Genomic DNA, 9673 nt, shown 5'->3' on the forward strand with positions numbered 1-9673 from the left:
CAAAGGAATATAATATGCACTACATGATATCTTATTTTGATAAGATGCACTTTGGGATTTCATTTTTGTTTATCTCATTTGTAAAATGTGAATGTAATCAAACAAGCTTAAATGTTTGATGAAAATAATTTAAAAATAATTCTTATATGTATAAAGCTGCAACGCTGTGCACAAAGCTTAAAGATATGACACCAATACTGTAAGACTCATACAATAAAGCAATAGTTCTGCAAAATGTTAATTCTTCAGATTGGACTATTCTTTTGGGTTTTTATTGGTATTTCTTGCGATATTGTCGTCATTAAAAAGCAGAAAGACAAATTATTCACAGATCATGTTGTGTTGGAGTTTTCTTTATGGGGATGGTCAACATGTGCAGAACTTTGTTCAAGAATGGCGATCTGCCATTCAGTTAACTATTTATACGCCAACAGAACCTGCCAAATAAATAAAGCTCCTGTAGATGAACGTGCTGTACATTTAGTGGATAGTGTAGGCGCTAGTTTTATGTCAGCATCAAGCTTTCTAGAAGTAAGTAGTTTTATATTTCAAAACCGGCATGGCGCTAAACATACAACAGTCAATCTAGCCTCCATACTTTCACATTTATATAGTTTGTTTTCAAATACCGTACATATATTTTCAATATATACCTTTCACGACAAAGTTAACATACAACAGTCAATCATAACCTCCATACTTTCACATTTATATAGTTTGTTGTCAGATACCGTACATATATTTTCAATATATACCTTTCACGACAAAGTTAATTCACTAGAACAGACATTTATTAGTGTCCCAAGTCAGGAGCCTCTGGCCTTTGTTAGTCTTGCATGTTTTTTAATTTTAGTTCATTTATATGTTTTGGAGTTTAGTGTGTCGTCCATTTTCATTGAACTAGTACACATTTTTGTTTAGGGGCCAGCTGATGCCCGCCTCTGGGTGCGGGATTTTCTCGCTGTGTTGAAGACCCATTGGCGGCCTTCGGCTGTTTTCTGCTCTTTGGTCGGGTTGTTGTCTCTTTGACACATTCTCCATTTCCATTCTCAATTTTATTTAGCACTGTTTTTATACAGCTGAAATTCTTCTTTTTTAAAAAATAAAGAATATTTTTGAATTCAATACCTTTCGGGTTTTGATTTGTATTTGTTGTCTATAAATAGTTACAGTATCATTTTGCTTTAAAAATATCGAGATGATAGAGTTGGAACTTAATACCCTAAAACTTGTTTTACTCGATCTCATGTTTTCAATATGTGTCTTTCCCTAGTCATGTTTGTCTCTTCATCATATTTTGTCTAGTTAATATTTTCTTTGGTGTTAATAAAAGATCTCCGGTTATCCAATACTCATCTAAAAGGGAGAAGATATTTCTTCCAAAATATCTTATAAATTCAAAATAAAACCACAACTAAACTCCTTCAAGATTTCAGAATAGAACGTAATTTTTCAAATAACATGTACCAAAGGGTTTTGTGACTAGTAACAAACATATCCAATGTCTTGTATGTTGAAAGGGCAATACAATATAAACAAAGAGGTCAATCCAATGACAAAACAAAACCAGCAAATCTGAGGCATGATAATAACTATACTAACAGCTAACACTAAAAGCTAAAAAAGCTTGGGAAATACACAGTTCTAATATAGGGGAAAAGAAAGAAAAGAAAGAAATCTAGTACTAAGTATTAATTGTCTTGTCATCAATATATTGTATACTGTATAAATTTTACTTATTGGATTTTGGAATAATATTTTTGTCTTGATGAAACATCAACATTAATTATATAAATGTTTATCGTGATAATTTCATTAACAATTTTCTATATTTTTCATATATAACCATATATTTAACCCTAAAGACTGTATATTTCTTATTTATTGGAACATTAAAAGAAAACATAAAAAAGTCTTATGATATTACTATATTAACTTTTATACTTATACTTCATAAACATTTATTTGAACACTTTTTAGTTGGTTCAGAAAAGAGTTTCGTACTATATATATAATCTATAAAATGTTATTTAAAAGCGCTGGGTCGATACCGCTGCTGGTGAACTATCAGTCCCCGAGGGTATCATCAGCTCAGTAGTTAGTTCTTCGGTATTGACATGATTTTGAACATACTTTACTTAGATTGTGCGTTTATGAATTAATTATTAAGAAATTAAGGATCTAACTCTCATAGGCAAAGATGACCATAGATGTATTTGGCTATTATTCTTCGGTCCATTTTGGACGTATAGCTCTTTACGTGTTTCGGTACTTATACATCCCTGACTTTCAAATATTCGGCTTTGAGCGTTCCTGATGAAGGTAAATCCAGAAAAGCCCCTCGGATTTTCATTTTTTATAGGGTAAACAATGAACAATTTAGGCGTCGGGAGAATGTAGTGCTTTTAACATGTTACAGCAACAACTTTTAGATGTGGTCAGTAAGTGACCTTTTCTATGGCTTAATTTCCCAAATTACGTATTTCGCTCTTGTTATCGGTTGGCAGTCAAAACTACAAGCTTCTTCTTCAGGAAACCCTAAAGATCCTGCAAATTGGTCGATTATTGAAAATATGAATGAATTAGTAAGTTAAGAAAAAACAACAAATAATCCATTAAAAACCCAAACATAAAAGTACATTGTGTAACTTATTATAAAAAAATATTTTTGTGTCTTGTTAGGAGCTTTAAAAACGATAACATTTATTGTAAATAAAAGACTTTTTGGCTGGAATTTCCGATAATATTGATTTTATTAATGCCATGTGTGTAAGAAGGCATTTCTTTGTTTAAGTATATCAACATGAGGTCAAGGACTGCATGTTCAATGCATGATCATCTAATTACATTATCTGATTGGTCAGTTCTTGAGATCGGTAATTAATATCAAATTTCTACATCTGTACCCTTACATGTCCAGAGCAAAAAGGAAAACAAGCAAACTTTGTCAAAACTTCCAACACCAATAAAGGTTGAAAATTTAAAACACTTTTTAGCAGGTTATGAAACACAGTTGAAAGATAAATTGATTCATGGTTTTTCTTTTGGATTTTCAATTAATTCTTGTTTTTCTACATCCCTAAATAAAGAGATTTTTCCTCCAAATCATAAAAGTGCAAGGGAAAATTATCATGTTGTGCAATCAAAACTGAATAAAGAGATTGAAGCAGGTAGAGTTAAGGGTCCTTTTACAAAACCCCCTTTCCCTCTCTTTGTATGCTCCCCTTTGGGTTTAGTTCCAAAAAAGGAACCCAATTCTTATCGATTAATACATGATTTGTCGTATCCTAAGGGTGACTCTGTAAACTCTGGTATTTCCCCAGAATTTTCGGCTGTACAATACCAAAACATTGAAACAGTTATAGATTTAGTCCAATCTTATGGATCAAATTGTCTAATGTCCAAAACAGATATTGAGCATGCATTTCGCTTAATTCCAATTGCTTAAAAAGATCATTATCTATTAGGTTTTCATTGGGACAAACAATTTTATTATGATGTCTCCCTCCCCATGGGGGCTTCGTCCTCGTGTCAGCTGTTTGAGTCTTTTTCTACAGCCCTCCACTGGATTTTAAATGCTAAATTTCAAATATATGGGGTATCACACCTGCTAGATGATTTTTTCTTTGTCGGAAAAGCTGGCTCAAATGAATGCTATAGTGCATTACAAACTTTTCTTTGTCTTGCCGATAAATTGGGGGTACCCATCAAATCAGACAAAACACAACTCCCTACTACTTGCATTATTATCTACGGTATTGAAATTGATTCTACTCAGATGGTAGCTCGTTTACCTATGGAAAAAATTGAAAAAATTTTGCAATTATTGAGTAAATACAAATGTAAACGCAGTATCTCACTTAGAGAATTGCAATCCTTATTGGGTCTTTTAAATTTTGCATGCGGAGTTATCATACCTGGAAGAGCCTTTTTACGTAGGCTTTTTGACCTGACTATAGGCCATACATCTCCTCATTATAGAATCAATCTTAATTCTGATGCAAGATTAGATCTGAAGTTATGGTACAATTTTATTGAAATTTACAATGGTAAATCTTGTTTTTTATTTAAAGAATGGGTTTCATCAGATTTTTTAAAACTTTTTTCTGATGCTGCAGGTACATATGGTGGTTTTGCTGCAGTTTTTGGCAGCAAATGGTTTTCAGGTGAATGGCCACCGGAGTTAGTCGATTTACACATTACAGTGAAAAAACTTTTCCCGATTGTGTTAGCTATTGATATATGGGGCCCTCTATTGGCAAATCATAAAATACTGTTTTTAACAGATAATTCAGCTGTTGCTGAAATTATAAATAAAATATCATCTCGAGAAAAGAATATTATGAAATTGATTCGAAGATTAGTGCTAGCTGCATTAAAGTACAATATCTATTTTAGAGCCAAACATATTCCTGGAAAAACAAACGTTATTTGTGACTTGTTGTCTCGTTTTTCATTTCAGGAAGCTCATCAGATTGCTCCTTGGTTAAGTCCAACTCCTGTGGCCATTCCATCTCAATTTTTGCATCTATGACTGATAAGCTTGTTAGTGCATCATTATCTGATGCTACTGTGTCATCATATAATAGAATGCTAAGTGTGTATTCAAATTTTTGTCAGAAATTTTTTCCAGGAGTTATTGTACTTCCATCTACTCATGTCATGGTTGCTCATTTTATTTCATATTTGTTTATTCAAAATTATCAACCATCTACAATTGCGTTATACATATCAGCCATCAGTTTTATACATAAAATTAAGTTCTTACAGGATCCAACAGACACATTTTTTATTAAAAAAATGTTAAAAGGTACAAAACAGTTGAGACATTCTGTTGATACACGGTTGCCAATAACCTATGATATTCTTGTAAAATTAGTTAAGGCTTTACTAAAAGTAATAGTTGGCATTTATAATCAAGTTTTGTTAAAGGCTATGATGTCTACAGCTTATTTTTGTTTCTTACGTATTGGAGAAATTGCAGTTAAAACTGAGTCTGAATTCTATAGAGTAATTCAAAGGGAAGATATAAAGTTTGAAAGAGTAAATGGTCATGTGAGCAATATGACAATTATTATGAAGTTCTACAAACATAGTAATCTGCAAAGTAAGACATTATCAATAGCTAGACGTCCTGAAAATTATCTATGTCCTGTTAAAGCTATTGAGGAATATCTAAGGTTACATAATTGTCCACTTGGTCCTTTATTTCGATTTAAATGTGGAAAACCTGTTTCAGGTTTTTATTTCAATTCTTCATTAAAAAGTTTGCTTAATTTCGTAGGTTTAGACACAAATTTTTATAAAGGTCACAGTTTCAGAATTGGAGCTGCGACATCTGCAGCTGCCAGAGGTGTGCCTTTAGCCTTGATCCAAAACATGGGTAGATGGAAGTCAAACGCTTTTCAACATTATATTCGACTTGATAATTTTCACACTTAGATTTAATATAATCACAGTCGCTTACTAAGTGCTTTGGTAGAGGTCAACATGGCTTGCTTTACCTTATTGTGATTCATTTTTTGTAAGGATTAACAAGACTGTTTTATACATGTTAGAATTATTTACTTTTGTAGAGGTCAACATGGTTTGCTCTGCAAATTTAAGTTTTTGCCATCAGTCATTTACTATATATGTAACGGTATTTATTTGGTTGGTAGAGGTCAACATGGCTTGCTTTACCTTTCATTTACAAGTTTCATTATATTAGTATATATTTTTTTGCTTTGTTTATAATCTGTGTTAATATTTTTGTAGAGGTCAACATGGTTTGCTCTACACTTTTACTTGAAATGCAAAAGTTAAAAGGTGTATATTTTATTCCATTTTGGGTGTTTTTTGTTGAGGTCAACATGGCTTGCTCAATTTTTCTACTTCTGGAGTTCCTTCAGTTGAATACAGAGTCCTCGGATGGGGATCCCTCTTGGGATTTGTGGCACTTTTTCAACCCCACCTTTGCTTATTAAAGTCATTGTCATTTATGCAGTACTATTATAATTGTTAAGATGTAAGTTGCATTTTAAATTAATTTCTGAATAAATGACATTTTACTCAACTTGTGTTTTATTAACAGCAAACATAGCTCAGACTCTTTGATCTAGGTCATTTATACAAGGTTTTCTCGTTGTTATCTGTGTCTAGGAACATTAGCTGACAAAATAACATTTATTGTAAATAAAAGACTTTTTGGCTGGAATTTCCGATAATATTGATTTTATTAATGCCATGTGTGTAAGAAGGCATTTCTTTGTTTAAGTATATCAACATGAGGTCAAGGACTGCATATTCAATGCATGATCATCTAATTACATTATCTGATTGGTCAGTTATTGAGATCGGTAATTAATATCAAATTTCTACATGTGCTCGGACATGCGGTCATTCGCCTTTGTTTTGGGAGAGAGAAAAGATCGTTTTTGAATTTTATCTGAAAACCCTCCCATTTCCCTCCCTTTTAAGCGTTATTATATAGGACATTTATTTTTCTTAAAACATCAATTAAGGACAATATTCATTGTATTGTTTATATACTTTGTATATATATATGTTGGTGAGTTAATTTTTTCAACTCACTTTTATTTTTGTCATTTTTACGATGTTTATTATGTTAGGGTGTGGCACTTTTTCAACCCCACCTTTGCTTATTAAAGTCATTGTCATTTATGCAGTACTATTATAATTGTTAAGATGTAAGTTGCATTTTAAATTAATTTCTGAATAAATGACATTTTACTCAACTTGTGTTTTATTAACAGCAAACATAGCTCAGACTCTTTGATCTAGGTCATTTATACAAGGTTTTCTCGTTGTTATCTGTGTCTAGGAACATTAGCTGACAAAAATTAATTTTCTATTTGTTATTTTTCTGTTTGTTGGTTGATTTAGTTTTTCCAATGGGACCCATTTTGATGGACGAGATGCATACGTACGCAGTCGACATTTGAAACGTTACTTCTCACACCATTGAATATATGTGTGAGAGCACCCAATTTTAAATCCTACACATTGAAATTTTTCACTAGGCAACAATTTTCCAGACGGGTATTGGTGGGAGGCGATTGTTTAGTCATTTGGCTAGCTTGATACACTAATACAAAGCCATTGTGATGAACTGAGTGTATTGTTACTGTTCCACCTTTGATTGAAGACATTGAGTTTATGGTTCATAGTTGATAGGAACTGAAAGTGACTGTGATACAATTGCCTTTAATCAAAAGTGCCCGTACCTATGCTGGTTTGTATTTGTTTTAAGATTCCCTAAAGATACCCGTATGTAGGGATATTTATGATCAGAATATTGTTATTCTCTATTCTAATTATTTTTATCTTAATTGAACCGATATTTCTTATAAATATGATTTTGACTTTTGTTCCATTTGTTCGTTGTTCTTTGTGTGTGCTAGTATGTCTATATTTTTTTTTCGAAGGGGTCTATTGTTGAATGTTGGAGTGGTCTCTTGTACTGATCAAATTTTTTGGCAATACATGTTAATTATACATCAATATTAATTATTATAGGAAAAGCTGTCTATGTTTCTCTTGTATGTAATAAGTTAAACAATTACTTGCTGAAGAACTTAGCATATGGATGTTAAACTGGTTTTTTTAAATAACATTATTTCGTAGCATTTATCCACAAAGTTAAGAATAATAGTCTTATCACACTATGATATACGCTGCATGTATGACAAAACGATTTGTTTTCATGACATTAGTACACAAGACAATTTTCGCTATAAACAACACATATGTTGAATAAAACTGTTAAATCACAGGGGCGTCATAGACAGTAAAACATAATATGACTCACTAAAATTGGTATGTTATATAGGACAGCGACCGCCATTGACTGTAAAACCTAATCTGACTCACAAAACGAGCCCCTGTGGTTAAATACAAACAATGGTTTGACCATTGACTATTTAGAGATACGTTAATATGTATATAATATAGACAGTTGTCTGTCATTGAAGACCGTATGTTGACCACTAGATGTCTTGTTTGTGTTGTTAGGATAATGACTTATTGACTTATACTCCATATTTCCTTTCAATATACAATATTTAATAATAAGATGTGGTTTGATTACCAATGAGACAACTATCTAACTAAGTTCAAATGAAGCGGATTGAAGCAAACAGTAGATATCATCTAATTTAATTGTTAATGATTCAGTCTGGACCAACATTATAATATCTTTCGGCAAGATTTAGTTTCTGAAATCTTAAAATTGATGACAATGCTGTGACTATTACAGTCGTAACGTAGCGCTGGTATCATTAACATAAAGCAGACAGATAATAACTGTTGTTATTTTTATTTTATATCTGGTTTTTATTTTCTATCGGGAATTGTCTTGTATATTTGATTTCAAATTTAACTTAGTTGAAGAATTTACATGTACGGATAGTCTATAATTTTGGTAAAGTCTAAGGGTTAGACAAGAATCATGTGCAAAACAGTGTAGCCGAGACCATTGATTGGCGCGCTAAAATATCCGATTGACTGGGTCAGATTAGGTGAACGTTCGTCTGTAACGCCCACAACTCACGACGTATTTATTATAGACATTTAAACTGTGGGGTCACCAAAGGGTCTCAACGCCTAAATAAAATAATTCGAAAAACTAATCAGGAATAACCTTTGTGTTTTGATTTATATTGAATACTTAGTATTTTGTGAATTTCAAATAGTGGGGTCGAAATATTATACTAATAATTTGTGTTAAGTAATATTCTTTATGCATGCAGCACTTGTACTTCTATGAAAAATATAAGGATAAAATAAAATACATGTGCCGCTTTTATACGGATGAATGTATGAAGCACTTTAATTTCTTTCATATTGACGCTAGATTAATGTCGTAGTTACTTATAATAAGGATCTCATAATACTGATCCATTTCAAATTTATGATGGGTTGCACATTCCTCTTTTATTGTTTTCATGCTATAAAACGAAAATAAAGTAGCTAAGCGTTTGGTCATTCAGAAATGACGTGTCATAAACGAGCAAATTGTCCCCGAAAGATCGTATCATGTGTGCACGTGAATATAGATGTACTATGCAATGTACTATCATGGTCACCACGAAATTCAAATGAATTCAGTGAAGGCATGTTGGTGTAAAAAGGTTTGAAATGTTTCATCGGCGAAGATTTTATTTTTGCATGTGTGGAACTAAAAAATAAATAAATACTTGTGAGAAATGTCGTAGTTTATAAGGAACTATATAAATGTACTGTTTTCGATTTTAATTGGTTGAAAATTTATCCTTTAATTTCATACCGTAAGAATAGAGCTTTGCATAACATTGTTGAACTATCCGCCAAAGTAACGTGTGGCATGCGTGCGTATTAAAATTAAATACAAAATCATACATGTATGATAAACTTATAAACGAAATATTAAGAAATTAAGGATGACTACTGTAAAAGTATGTACAAAAATGGAGTCACCTTTTATCAATACATTTAGTGAATAACCACACTGTTTAAAACTGATTGTTTTCTATGCAACTATTTAAATATTTACAATATATAATTTTCAACCGAGGATAGCAAAACAGTTAATTATAAATTAAGAAAGTATATCGCTGGAGTTTATAAAGTACATTTCCTTCCACTGTGCCATGGTTTGCCATCTCCATTTTTTCTCTAAACAAAGCATGGCTGG

This window comes from Mytilus californianus, unplaced genomic scaffold, assembly GCF_021869535.1.
Source record: "Mytilus californianus isolate M0D057914Y unplaced genomic scaffold, xbMytCali1.0.p SCAF_2, whole genome shotgun sequence".
Classification (NCBI taxonomy): domain Eukaryota; kingdom Metazoa; phylum Mollusca; class Bivalvia; order Mytilida; family Mytilidae; genus Mytilus; species Mytilus californianus.